Source organism: Bombina bombina, chromosome 7 (assembly GCF_027579735.1).
Source record: "Bombina bombina isolate aBomBom1 chromosome 7, aBomBom1.pri, whole genome shotgun sequence".
NCBI lineage: Eukaryota > Metazoa > Chordata > Amphibia > Anura > Bombinatoridae > Bombina > Bombina bombina.
This window is the reverse complement of record NC_069505.1, coordinates 198,870,825-198,886,641: the sequence shown is the minus strand read 5'-3', so window position 1 is coordinate 198,886,641 and position 15,817 is coordinate 198,870,825. Positions and strand designations below refer to the sequence as shown.

At 41.8% G+C, this 15,817-nt stretch overlaps 1 protein-coding gene across 2 annotated transcripts in view; it reads right to left on the bottom strand.

Moving 5' to 3' along the window:
• Window positions 1-15,049, bottom strand: part of SHANK2 (SH3 and multiple ankyrin repeat domains 2) — a 1,433,430-nt gene extending 1,418,381 nt beyond the window's left edge. For both annotated transcript variants that reach the window (XM_053720553.1, XM_053720554.1), the window contains exon 1: window positions 14,960-15,049. The gene's annotated coding sequence lies outside the window, so the exon portion shown is untranslated. The remainder of the gene's footprint in view (window positions 1-14,959) is intronic.
• Window positions 15,050-15,817: the final 768 nt, after the last annotated feature.

Below are 15,817 nucleotides of genomic sequence, written 5' to 3'. Positions count from 1 at the left end.
AAAATAAATCCTAACCTAAGTTACAATTAAACCTAACACTACACTATCAATAAATTAATTAAATAAACTACCTACAATTACCTACAATTAACCTAACACTACACTATCAATAAATTAATTAAATACAATTCCTACAAATAAATACAATTAAATAAACTAGCTAAAGTACAAAAAATAAAAAAGAACTAAGTTACAAAAAATAAAAAAATATTTACAAACATAAGATAAATATTACAACAATTTTAAACTAATTACACCTACTCTAAGCCCCCTAATAAAATAACAAAGCCCCCCAAAATAAAAAAATGCCCTACCCTATTCTAAATTACAAAAGTTCAAAGCTCTTTTACCTTACCAGCCCTGAACAGGGCCCTTTGCGGGGCATGCCCCAAAGAATTCAGCTCTTTTGCCTGTAAAAAAAAACATACAATACCCCCCCCAACATTAAACCCACCACCCACATACCCCTAATCTAACCCAAACCCCCCCTTAAATAAACCTAACACTAAGCCCCTGAAGATCTTCCTACCCTGCCAGGTTCACCGATCCGTCCTGAAGAGCTCCTCCGATGTCCTGATCCAAGCCCAAGCGGGGGGCTGAAGAGGTCCATGATCCGGCTGAAGTCTTCATCCAAGCGGGAGCTGAAGAGGTCCATGATCCAGATGAAGTCTTCTATCAACGGCATCTTCAATCTTCTTTCTTCCGGATCCATCTTGCAGACCTCCGACGCGGAACATCCTCTTCTCCCGACGCCTACTAGCCGAATGACGGTTCCTTTAAGGGACGTCATCCAAGATGGCGTCCCTCGAATTCCGATTGGCTGATAGGATTCTATCAGCCAATGGGAATTAAGGTAGGAAAATTCTGATTGGCTGATGGAATCAGCCAATCAGATTGAGCTCGCATTCTATTGGCTGATCGGAACAGCCAATAGAATGCGAGCTCAATCTGATTGGCTGATTGGATCAGCCAATCGGATTGAACTTGATTCTGATTGGCTGATTCCATCAGCCAATCAGAATATTCCTACCTTAATTCCGATTGGCTGATAGAATCCTATCAGCCAATCGGAATTCGAGGGACGCCATCTTGGATGACGTCCCTTAAAGGAACCGTCATTCGGCTAGTAGGCGTCGGGAGAAGAGGATGTTCCGCGTCGGAGGTCTGCAAGATGGATGCGGAAGAAAGAAGATTGAAGATGCCGTTGATAGAAGACTTCATCCGGATCATGGACCTCTTCAGCTCCCGCTTGGATGAAGACTTCAGCCGGATCATGGACCTCTTCAGCTCCCGCTTGGATGAAGACTTCAGCCGGATCATGGACCTCTTCAGCCCCCCGCTTGGGCTTGGATCAGGACATCGAAGGAGCTCTTCAGGACGGATCGGTGAACCTGGCAGGGTGAAGATAAGGTAGGAAGATCTTCAGGGGCTTAGTGTTAGGTTTATTTAAGGGGGGTTTGGGTTAGATTAGGGGTATGTGGGTGGTGGGTTTAATGTTGGGGGGGGGTATTGTATGTTTTTTTTTACAGGCAAAAGAGCTGAATTCTTTGGGGCATGCCCCGCAAAGGGCCCTGTTCAGGGCTGGTAAGGTAAAAGAGCTTTGAACTTTTGTAATTTAGAATAGGGTAGGGCATTTTTTTATTTTGGGGGGCTTTGTTATTTTATTAGGGGGCTTAGAGTAGGTGTAATTAGTTTAAAATTGTTGTAATATTTATCTTATGTTTGTAAATATTTTTTTATTTTTTGTAACTTAGTTCTTTTTTATTTTTTGTACTTTAGCTAGTTTATTTAATTGTATTTATTTGTAGGAATTGTATTTAATTAATTTATTGATAGTGTAGTGTTAGGTTAATTGTAGGTAATTGTAGGTAGTTTATTTAATTAATTTATTGATAGTGTAGTGTTAGGTTTAATTGTAACTTAGGTTAGGATTTATTTTACAGGTAAATTTGTAATTATTTTAACTATTTTAGCTATTAAATAGTTCTTAACTATTTAATAGCTATTGTACCTGGTTAAAATAAATACAAAGTTACCTGTAAAATAAATATAAATCCTAAAATAGCTATAATATAATTATAATTTATATTGTAGCTATATTAGGATTTATTTTAAAGGTAAGTATTTATCTTTAAATAGGAATAATTTATTTAATAAGAGTTAATTAATTTCGTTAGATGTAAATTATATTTAACTTAGGGGGGTGTTAGTTTTAGGGTTAGACTTAGCTTTAGGGGTTAATACATTTATTAGAATAGCGGTGAGCTCCAGTCAGCAGATTAGGGGTTAATAATGGAAGTTAGGTGTCGGCGATGTTAGGGAGGGCAGATTAGGGGTTAATACTATTTATTATAGGGTTAGTGAGGCGGATTAGGGGTTAATAACTTTATTATAGTAGCGCTCAGGTCCGCTCGGCAGATTAGGGGTTAATAAGTGTAGGCAGGTGGAGGCGACGTTGTGGGGGGCAGATTAGGGGTTAATAAATATAATATAGGGGTCGGCGATGTTAGGGAAGCAGATTAGGGGTACATAGGGATAATGTAAGTAGCGGCAGTTTACGGAGCGGCAGATTAGGGGTTAATAATAATATGCAGGGGTCAGCGATAGCGGGGGCGGCAGATTAGGGGTTAATAAGTGTAAGGTTAGGGGTGTTTAGACTCGGGGTACATGTTAGAGTGTTAAGTGCAGACGTAGGAAGGGTTACCGCATAGCAAACAATGGGGCTGCGTTAGAAGCTGAACGCGGCTTTTTTGCAGGTGTTTGGTTTTTTTTCAGCTCAAACAGCTCCATTGTTTCCTATGGGGGAATCGTGCACAAGCACGTTTTTGAGGCTGGCTGCTTGCGTAAGCAACTCTGGTATCGAGAGTTGAAGCTGCGTTAAAAATGCTCTACGCTCCTTTTTTGGAGCCTAACGCAGCCATTCTGTGGACTCTCAATACCAGAGTTATTTTTATGGTGCGGCCAGAAAAAAGCCGGCGTTAGTTTTTCGGGTCGTTACCGACAAAACTCCAAATCTAGCCGATAGAAAGTTATACACACGCTAAAAACCCATAAATTCATCTAATTACATAGTAATAATATTGGTAAACTCATTATCATACATATTTAAAATCATTTGATATTCATTAAAAATTGAATACATAAATATAAAGTACAATTCATTAAAAAACTTGCCATAACTAATAAATTAATAAAAATTCATAAAACTGACACAAAGTAAAATTTATAGAAAAGCTAAAATATCTAATTCAATATTTAACTCCTTAGGTTCTAGACAATCTAGAGTCTTGATCCAAAATGTTTCCCTATGTCTTTACCTTAACAACCTGTTTGTATCCCATTTATTTGGGGGTACCCATTCTATAATGCTAACATTCAGATCCTTGGGATTTTTATTGTGGAATAATTTAAAGTGATGAGATACACTATGATTTTCAAACCCATTTGTGATATTATTAAAGTGCTCTCTTACTCTATACTTTATCTTACGTTTTGTTCTTCCAATGTAGATCATTCCACATTTGCAGGATAATTGATATACTACATATGTGGTGTGACAAGAACACCTACTCTTACAATTGTATTTTTTACTACCATCAAAGTTTGAAAATTGAACATTACTGGACATATGACCATCACTGACCTGTTATCATCTACCATTACTGGACATATGGCCATCACTTAGCTGCTAGTATCTACCATTACTGGACATATGACCCATCACTGAGCTGTTAGTATCTACCATTACTGGACATATGACCATCACTTAGCTGCTTGTATCTACCATTACTGGACATATGACCCATCACTGAGCTGTTAGTATCTACAATTACTGGACATATGACCATCACTTAGCTGCTAGTATCTAACATTACTGGACTGGTGACCCATCACTGAGCTGTTAGTATCTACCAATACTGGACATATGACCATCACTTAGCTGCGAGTATCTACCATTACTGAACATATGACATCACTGAGGTGTTAGTATCTACCATTACTGGACATATGAACATCACTTAGCTGCTAGTATCTACCATTACTGGACATATGACCCATCACTGAGCTGTTAGTATCCTCCATTACTGGACATATGATCCATCACTGAGCTGTTAGTATCCACCATTGCTAGACATATGATCCATCACTGAACTGCTAGCATCCACCATTACTGGACATTTGACCCATCCCTGAGCTGTTAGTATCTACCATTACTGGACATATGACCCATTACTGAGCTGTTAGTATCTACCATTACTGGTCATATGGCCATCACTGAGCTGTTAGTATCCACCATTACTGGACATATGATCCATCACTGAGCTGTAACTATCCACCATTACTGGTCATATGACCCACCACTTAGCTGCTAGTATCTACCATTACTGGACATATGATCCATCACTGAGCTGCTAGTATCCACTATTACTGGACATATGACCATCACTGACCTGTTAGTATCTACCATTACTGGACATATGGCCATCACTTAGCTGCTAGTATCTACTATTACTGGACCTATGACCCATCACTGAGCTGTTAGTATCTACCATTACTGGACATATGCCCCATCACTAAGCTGTTAGTATCTACATTACTGGACATATGACCCATCACAGAGCTGTTAGTATCCACCATTACTGGACATATGATCCATCACTGTGCTGTAAGTATCCACCATTACTGGTCATATGACCCACCACTTAGCTGCTAGTATCTACCATTACTGGACATATGGCCATCACTTAGCTGCTATTATCTACCATTACTGGACATATAATACATCACTGAGCTGCTAGTATCCACTATTACTGGACATATGACCATCACTGACCTGTTAGTATCTACCATTACTGGACATATGGCCATCACTTAGCTGCTAGTATCTACTATTACTGGACCTATGACCCATCACTGAGCTGTTAGTATCTACCATTACTGGACATATGACCCATCACAGAGCTGTTAGTATCCACCATTACTGGACATATGACCCATCACTGAGCTGTTAGTATCCACCATTACTAGACATATGATCCATCACTGAGCTGTTAGTATCCACAAATACTGGACATAGGACCCATCCCTGAGTTGTTAGTATCTACCATTCCTGGACATATGACCCATTACTGAGCTGTTAGTATCTACCATTACTGGTCATATGACCCATCACTTAGCTGCTAGTATCCACCATTACTTGACATATGACCATCACTTAGCTGCTAGTATCTACCATTACTGGACATATGAACATCACTGAGCTGTTAGTATCCACCATTACTGGACATATGATCCATCACTGAGCTGTTAGTATCCACCATTACTGGACATATGACCTAACAGCTCAGTGATGGATCATATGTCCAGTAATGGTGGATACTAACAGCTCAGTGATGGATCGTATGTCAAGTAATGGTGGATACTAGCAGCTCAGTGATAGGTCATATGTCCAGTAATGGTGGATACTATCACTGAGCTGCTAGTATCCACCATTACTTGACATATGACCATCACTTAGCTGCTAGTATCTACCATTACTAGACATATGATCCATCACTGAGCTGCTAGTATCTACCATTACTGGACATATGACCATCACTGACCTGTTAGTACCTACCATTACTGGACATATGACCCACTACCAAGCTGTTAGTATCCACCATTACTGGACATATGACCCATCACTGAGCTCTTAGTATCCACCATTACTAGACATATGATCCATCACTGAGCTGTTAGTATCCACCATTACTGGACATATGACCCATCCCTGAGGTCTTAGTATCTACCATTACTGGACACATGACCCGTTACTGAGCTGTTAGTATCTACCATTACTGGTTATATGACCCATCACTGAGCTGTTAGTATCCACCATTACTGGACATATGATCCATCACTGAGCTGTTAGTATCCACCATTACTGGTTATATGACCCATCACTGAGCTGTTAATATCTACCATTACTGGACATATGACCATCACTTAGCTGCTAGTATCTACCATTACTGGACATATGACCTATCACTGAGCTGTTAGTATCCACCATTACTGGACATATGCTCCATCACTGAGCTGTTAGTATCCACCATTACTGGACATATGACCTATCACTGAGCTGCTAGTATCCACCATTACTTGACATATGACCATCACTTAGCTGCTAGTATCTACCATTACTGGACATATGACCATCACTGAGCTGTTAGTATCTACCATTACTGGACACATGACCATCACTTAGCTGCTAGTATCTACCATTACTGGACATATGACCCATTACTGAGCTGTTAGTATCCACCATTACTGGACATATAACTACCACTTAGCTTCTAGTATCTACCATTACTAAACATATGACCACCACTGACATTTTAGTATCTACCACTACTGGACATATGGCCATCACTGACCTGTTAGTATCTACCATTACTGGACATATGACCATCACTATCCTGTTAGTATCTACCATTACTGGACATATGACACATTGCTGAGCTGTTAGTATCTACCATTACTGGACATATGACACAACGCTCAGCTGTTAGTATCCACCATTACTGGACATATGGCCATCACTTAGCTGCTAGTATCTACCATTATTGGACATATGACCATCACTGAACTTTTAGTATCTACCATTACTGGACATATGGCCATCACTGACTTGTTAGTATCTACCATTACTGAACATATGACCATCACTGACCTGTTAGTATCAACCATTACTGGACATATAAGCCAAAACTAAGCTGTTAGTATCCACCATTACTAGACATATGATCTTCTACTGATCTGTTAGTATTCACCATTACTGGACATATGACCCAACACTAAAGCTGTTAGTGTCCACCATTACTGGACATATGACCTATCACTGAGCTTTTAGCATCCACCATTACTGCACATATGACCCATCACTGACCTGTTTGTATCCACCATTACTGGACATATGACCCATCACTGACCTGTAAGCATCTACCATTACTGGACATATGACAAATCACTGAGCTGTTAGTATCTACCATTACTGGATATATGACCCATCACTGAGCTGTTAGTATCTACCATTACTGGACATATGACCCATCACAGAGCTGTTAGTATCAACCATTACTGGACATATGACCCATCACTGAGCTGTTAGTATCCACCATTACTAGACATATGATCCATCACTGAGCTGTTAGTATCCACAATTACTGGACATAGGACCCATCCCTGAGTTGTTAGTATCTACCATTACTGGACATATGACCCATTACTGAGCTGTTAGTATCTACCATTACTGGTCATATGACCATCACTGAGCTATTAGTATCCACCATTACTGGACATATGATCAATCACTGAGCTGTTAGTATCCACCATTACTGGTCATATGACCCATCACTTAGCTGCTAGTATCTACCATTACTGGACATATGGCCATCACTTAGCTGCTAGTATCTACCATTACTGGACATATGACCCATCACTGAGCTGTTAGTACCTACCATTACTGGACATATGACCCACTACCGAGCTGTTAGTATCCACCATTACTGGACATATGACCCATCACTGAGCTTTTAGTATCCACCCTTACTAGACATATGATCCATCACTGAGCTGTTTGTATCCACCATTACTGGACATATGACCCATCCCTGAGGTCTTAGTATCTACCATTACTGGACATATGACCCATTACTGAGCTGTTAGTATCTACCATTACTGGCCATATGACCCATCACTGAGCTGTTAGTATCCACCATTACTGGACATATGATCCATCACTGAGCTGTTAGTATACACCATTACTGGTCATATGACCCATCACTGAGCTGTTAGTATCTACCATTACTGGACATATGACCCATCATTGAGCTGTTAGTATCCACCATTACTGGACATATGATCCATCACTGAGCTGTTAGTATCCACCATTACTGGACATATGACCTATCACTGAGCTGCTAGTATCCACCATTACTTGACATATGACCATCACTTTGCTGCTAGTATCTACCATAGCTGTTAGTATCTACCATTACTGGACACATGACCATCACTTAGCTGCTAGTATCTACCATTGCTGGACATATGACCCATTGCTGAGCTGTTAGTATCCACCATTACTGGACATATGACCACCACTTAGCTGCTAGTATCTACCATTACTGAACATATGACCACCACTGACCTTTTAGTATCTACCACTACTGGACATATGGCCATCACTGACCTGTTAGTATCTACCATTACTGGACATATGACCATCACTATCCTGTTAGTATCTACCATTACTGGACATATGACACAACACTCAGCTGTTAGTATCCACCATTACTGGACATATGGCCATCACTTAGCTGCTAGTATCTACCATTATTGAACATATGACCATCACTGAACTTTTAGTATCTACCATTACTGGACATATGGCCATCACTGACCTGTTAGTATCTACCATTACTGAACATATGACCATCACTGACCTGTTAGTATCTACCAATACTGGACATATGACACATCACTGAGCTATTAGTATCAACCATTACTGGACATATAACCCAAAACTAAGCTGTTAGTATCCACCATTACTAGACATATGATCTATTACTGATCTGTTAGTATCCACCATTACTGGACATATGACCTATCACTGAGCTTTTAGCATTCACCATTACTGCACATATGACCCATCACTGACCTGTTTGTAACCACCGTTACTGGACATATGACCCATCACTGACCTGTAAGCATTTACCATTACTAGACATATGATCCATCACTGACCTGTTAGTATCTACCATTACTGGACATATGATCCATCACTGACCTGTTAGTATTTACCATTACTGGACATATGATCCATAACTGAACTGTTAGTTTCCACCATTACTAGATATATGACCCATCACTAACCTGTTAATAGTCACCATTAACGGACATATGACCCATCACTGACTTGTTAGTATCCACCATTACTGGTCATATGACCCATCACAGACCTGTTAGTATCTACCATTACTGGGCATATGAGCCATCAATGAGCTGTTAACATCTACCATTACTGGCCATATGAACTAAGACTGAACTCTTAGTATCCACTATTACTGGACATATAACTTAAGACTGACCTGCTAGTATTCACAATTAAAGGGATAGTAAATACCAAAAATGTTATTGTTTGAAAAGATAGATAATCCCTTTATTTACCATTCCCCAGTTTTGCATAACCAACACTGTTATAGAAATATACTTTTTACCTTGGTAATTACCTTGTATCTAAGCTTCTGCTGACTGACTCCTAATCTCAGATCTATTGACAGACTTGCATTTCAGGCAATTAGTGCTGACTCTTAAATAACTTCATGTGCATAATATTATCTATTTGAAATACATAAACACCCTCTAGCTGTGAAAAACTGTCAAATGCAGAGGCAGCCTTCAAGGGCTTAGAAATTAACATATGAGCCTACCTAGCTTTAGCTTTCAACTAAGAATAAAAAGAGAACAAAGCAAATTTGATGATAAAAGTATCAATATCATATGGGTGAGCCATGGTCTAGTTTCCTCTCACTATTATATGTGTGAGTCAAGGTCTAGTTTCCTCTCACTACCATATCGATGAGCCATGGTCTAGTTTCCTCTCACTACCATATAAGTAAGTCATGATCTAGTTTCCTCACTACCATATGGGTGAGCCATGGTCTAGTTTCCTCTCACTTCCATATTGGTGAGACATGGACTAGTTTCCTCTTACTACCATATGGGTGAGCCATGGTCTAGTTTCCTCTCACTACCATAAGAGTGAGTCGTGGTCTAGTCATGGTCTAGTTTCCTCTCACTATTATAAGTGTGAGTCATGGTCTAGTTTCCTCTCACTATCATATCGATGAGCCATGGTCTAGTTTCCTCTCACTACCATAAGAGTGAGTCGTGGTCTAGTCATGGTCTAGTTTCCTCTCACTATTATAAGTGTGAGTCATGGTCTAGTTTCCTCTCACTATCATATCGATGAGCCATGGTCTAGTTTCCTCTCACTACCATATAAGTGAGTCATGGTGTAGTTTCCTCTTACTACAATATGAGTGAGTCATGGGCTAGTTTCCTCTGATGACCATATGGGTGAGTCATGGTCTAGTTTCCTCTCACTATTATATGGGTGAGACATGGTCTAGTTTCTTCTCACTATGATATGGGTAAGTTGTGGGCTAGTTTCCATACTACCATATGGGTGAGCCATGGTCTAGTTTCTTCTCACTATCATATGAGTGAGTCATGGTCTAGTTTCCTCTCACTACAATATGAGTGAGTCATGGGCTAGTTTCCTCTCATGACCATATAGGTGAGACATGGTCTAGTTTCTTCTCACTATTAAATGGGTAAGTCATGGTCTAGTTTCCTCTCACTATCATATGAGTGAGTCATGGTCTAGTTTCCTCTCACTACAAAATGAGTGAGTCATGAACTAGTTTCCTCTCATGACCATATGGGTGAGACATGGTCTATTTTCCTCTCACTACAATATGAGTGAGTCATGGACTAGTTTCCTCTCATAAGAGGGTAACACTATATTGAATGTATAGTAATAGTGTGCGTCACTGTGAAAACAATTAAAACTGATATATAAACATCAATAACAAAATAATAGTGCACATACACATAAATAAAATAAAACAAATAAGTGCGAATATGCTGATTCAAAAAAAGTCCAAAAACAATTTCAATAAAACCTTGAGCGATATCGCAGACGCTAATACAGTCTCTGGTATGGTGGTGAATTAACGCGATGGGCTGCTAGTCTTGGGACTGAGTGATCGGTCAGTGCATCTATGGAGTGGACAAAGAAAGACAGCGCCTCATAGTGTAGACAAACTTCAGAATGTGATATTACACTAGGACAAACGAATGGAAAAATACTCACAAAAGTACTGGCACTCTTATAAAAAGAAGTGCGAATGTGCAGGCTGACATTCAACAGCAGTCAGTACGCTGAATTGCGGATCCTCCAAAATGTCAGACATGCAGCCGTGGACTCTCCTCCGTAGTACACAAGAGATCTTCAATATCGGCACCAGGTATAATGTGCAATTTCCCCTCTGTGTCTGGAGCGAGCGAGCGACACAATCCACAATTGGGAGACAGCTTGTATGTTTAAAAACTCCCCCAGATAGGCATAGGGAGGCAATTGGATAAAAGCTGTGAAAAAGTGTAAACTTAAAACAATGTTTGTTTTATTTTAACGAGCTTAAAACGCGTTTCTCGGTCGCTCGCTCCAGACACAGAGGGGAAATTGCATATTATACCTGGTGCCGATATTGAAGATCTCTTGTGTACTACGGAGGAGAGTCCACGGCTGCATCTCTGACATTTTGGAGGATCCGCAATTCAGGCTGTTGAATGTCAGCCTGCACATTCGCACTTCTTTTTATAAGAGTGCCAGTACTTTTGTGAGTATATTTCCATTTGTTTGTCCTAGTGTAATACCACATTCTGAAGTTTGTCTACACTATGAGGCGCTGTCTTTCTTTGTCCACTCCATAGTTTCCTCTCATGACCATATAGGTGAGACATGGTCTAGTTTCTTCTCACTATTAAATGGTAAGTCATGGTCTAGTTTCCTCTCACTATCATATGAGTGAGTCATGGTCTAGTTTCCTCTCACTACAAAATGAGTGAGTCATGAACTAGTTTCCTCTCATGACCATATGGGTGAGACATGGTCTAGTTTCTTCTATTATATGGGTAAGTCATGGTCTAGTTTCCTCTCACTATCATATGGGTAAGTCATGGTCTAGTTTCCTCTCACTATCATATGAGTGAGTCATGGTCTAGTTTCCTCTCACTACAAAATGAGTGAGTCATGAACTAGTTTCCTCTCATGACCATATGGGTGAGACATGGTCTAGTTTCTTCTATTATATGGGTAAGTCATGGTCTAGTTTCCTCTCACTATCATATGGGTAAGTCATGGTCTAGTTTCCTCTCACTATCATATGAGTGAGTCATGGTATATGCTGATGAGGGAAATGTTGTTAGGTAAGTGAAATTAATTTATTATTGAGTTGGGTGGTAGGCTTCTCTGAACAAAAGTATTCAGGGAGCATTTAAAGGAAGAAAGATTAGGGCAAAGCCTGACAGCACGAGGGATTGTGTTACAGAAGGTAGATGCTGCACGACAGAAGTCCTGCAATCTAGCATGGTGATAGTCGAAGATGCAAAGAGCAGGTCATTGTTGGATCTTAGTGGGTGGGCTGGAGTATACTTGTTTATTAGAGAGGATAGGTAGTGGGGAGCGGCATTGGTGAGAGCTTTGTATGTAAGGGTGAGCATTTTGAATTTAATTCTGCTGTGAATGGGGAGCCAATGAAGGGACTCGCAGAGAGGTGCAGCAGACAAAGAGCGACCGGAAAGGTGGATTAGCTTGACAGAGGCATTTAGGATGGATTGAAGGGGGAAGAGGTGGGAAAGAGGAAGGCCAGTAAGTAGGTTATTGCAGTAGTCAAGTCGGGAAATAACAAGGGAGTGGATTATTTGCTCTGTGGTGTTAGTGCTCAGAAAAGGGCGAATCTTGGAAATATTGTGTAGGTGGTTGCGGCAGGATGTAGAAAGCGATTGGATGTGGGAGACGAAGGATAGATTTGAGTCTAGTGTAACTCTGAGGCAGCGGACTTGGGGCGATGAGTAAATGGTGATGTCATCTCATTATAATATGGGTGAGCCATGGTGAAGACATGGTACAGGCAGTGCAGTGTATACTATCAGAGTACAGAGGCAGCTCAGTGTATACTGTAAGGTTACAGAAACAAATCAGTGTATAATATTTTAGTAAAGAAGAATCTCAGTCTATACTTTCAGGGTACAGGGACAGCTCAGTGTATACTGTCAGGGTACAGAGGCTGTTCAGTGTATACAGTCGGGGTACAGAGACAGCTCAGTGTATACTGTCAGGGTACAGAGGCAGCTCAGTGTATACTGTCATAGTAAAAAGGCTGCTCAGTGTATACTGTCATGGTAAGGAGGCTGTTCAATGTATACTGTCAGGGTACAGAGACAGCTCACTGTATACTGTAAGGGTACAGAGGCTGTTCCATGTATACTGTCAGGGTACAGAGACAGCTCAGTGTATATAGTCAGGGTACAGATGCAGCTCAGTGTATACTGTCAGGGTACAGATGCAGCTCAGTGTATACTGTCAGGGTACAGATGCAGCTCAGTGTATACTGTCAGGGTACAGAGGCAGCTAAGTGTATACTGTCAGGGTACAGAGGCAGCTCAGTGTATACTGTCAGGGTAAAGAGACAGCTCAGTGTATACTGTCAGGGTACAGAGGCAGCTCAGTGTATACTGTCAGGGTACAGAGGCAGCTCAGTGTATACTTTCAGGGTATAGAGGCTGCTCAGTGTATACGGTCAGGGTACAGAGGCTGTTCAGTGTATACTGTCAGGGTACAGAGGCAGCTCAGTGTATAATGCCAGGTTACAGAGACAGCTCAGTGTATACTGTCAGGTTACAGAGACAGCTCAGTGTATACTGTCAGGTTACATAGACAGCTCAGTGTATACTGTCAGGTTACAGAGACAGCTCAGTGTATAATGCCAGGTTACAGAGACAGCTCAGTGTATACTGTCAGGTTACATAGACAGCTCAGTGTATACTGTAAGGGTACAGAGGCAGCTCAGTGTATACTGTCAGGGTACAGAGGCAGCTCAGTGTATACTGTCAGGGTACAGAGGCTGCTCAGTGTATACTGTAAGGGTACAGAGGCTGTTCAGTGTGTACTGTCAGGGTACATAGACAGCTCAGTGTATACTGTCAGGTTACAGAGACAGTTCAGTGTATACTGTCAGTGTACAGAGGCAGCTCAGTGTATACTGTCAGGTTACAGAGGCTGCTCAGTGTATACTGTCAGGGTAAAGAGTCAGCTCAGTGTATACTGTCAGGTTACAGAGACAACTCAGTGTATAATATCAGTGTACTGGGGCAGCTCAGTGTATACTGTCAGGTTACAGAGACAACTCAGTGTATAATGTCAGGGTACTGGGGCAGCTCAGTGTATACTATTAGAGTACAGAGACAGCTCAGTGTATACTGTCAGGGTAAAGAGACAGCTCAGTGTATAATGTCCTGCTACAGAGGCAGCTCAGTGTATAATGTCAGGGTACTCGGTACTGGGGCAGCTCAGTGTATAATGTCAGGGTACAGAGACAGGTCTGTGTATACTGTCAGGGTACAGAGACAGCTAAATGTATACGGTCAGGGTACAGAGGCAGCTCAGTGTATACTGTCAGGGTACAGAGACAGCTAAATGTATACGGTCAGGGTACAGAGGCAGCTCAGTGTATACTGTCAGGGTACAGAGGCAGCTCAGTGTATACTGTCAGGGTACATAGACTGCTCAGAGTATAATGTCAGGGTACAGAGACAGCTCAGTGTATACTGTCAATGTACAGGCAGCTCAGTGTATAATGCCATGGTACAGAGGCTGCTCAGTGTATACTGTCATGGTACAGAGACAGCTCAGTGTAAACTGTCAGGGTACAGAGGCAGCTCAGGTTACAGAAACAGATCAGTGTATACTGCCATGGTACAGATGCAGTTCAGTGTATACTGTCAGAGTAGGGTCCAGCTCTGTGTATACAGCATTAATTGATAGCTCTGTATAAAGTGGCTGTACTCAGTATAGTGCCCAAGTGAACGGACTGTTGACAAAGAGAATCTCCCTGTGTAACAGCAGCTGAGCATTAGGGCTGCTACTTACCTGACATATCCAGTTACATGAGTATAAGGTGACATACCTATAGTCACAGTCACCTGACTGCTGTGTCCCTGTTTACTGTGTGCCACAAATAATGCCTTGTACGTCTAAATGGTGTAAAGTTCCCAGGTGTGACTAATAGAACTAACCAAACACAGGAGCTGGTCATATGCCCCATTACAGGTTAAATACAAACTGCAGGCCACTTACCTAAGTGCCCAGGGTGCCCACGAGGAGACCGGTAGCATGTGTAGGTGACAGATCCTAAACGTACAGCCAGAAAATATAGAGGTGCCCTTCCTGGGCAGGGTGAGAAAACCTGCAGCACTGATGTCCTGTTGTACTGGGTTACATTCCTTGGGAAGGGTGAGATGTCCTGCAGAACTGTGGTGCCCTCCTTGGGAAGGGTGAGATGTCCTGCAGAACTGTGGTGCCCTCCTTGGGAAGGGTGAGATGTCCTGCAGTACTGTGGTGCCCTCCTTAATAAGGGTGAGATGTCCTGCAGTACTGTGGTGCCCTCCTTGGGAAGGGTGAGATGTCCTGCAGTACTGTGGTGCCCTCCTTGGGAAGGGTGAGATGTCCTGCAGAACTGTGGTGCCCTCCTTGGGAAGGGTGAGATGTCCTGCAGAACTGTGGTGCCCTCCTTGGGAAGGGTGAGATGTCCTGCAGTACTGTGGTGCCCTCCTTAATAAGGGTGAGATGTCCTGCAGTACTGTGGTGCCCTCCTTGGGAAGGGTGAGCTGTCCTGCAGTACTGTGGTGCCCTCCTTGGGAAGGGTGAGATGTCCTGCAGTACTGTGGTGCCCTCCTTGGGAAGGGTGAGATGTCCTGCAGTACTGTGGTGCCCTCCTTAATAAGGGTGAGATGTCCTGCAGTACTGTGGTGCCCTCCTTGGGAAGGGTGAGATGTCCTGCAGTACTGTGGTGCCCTCCTTGGGAAGGGTGAGATGTCCTGCAGTACTGTGGTGCTCTACTTATAAGTGTGAGATGCCCTGAGGGTTGCCCTCCTTATAAGTGTGATATGCCCTGCAGTATTGGGTGACCCTGGAAAGTATCCTGCTGTGCTCACA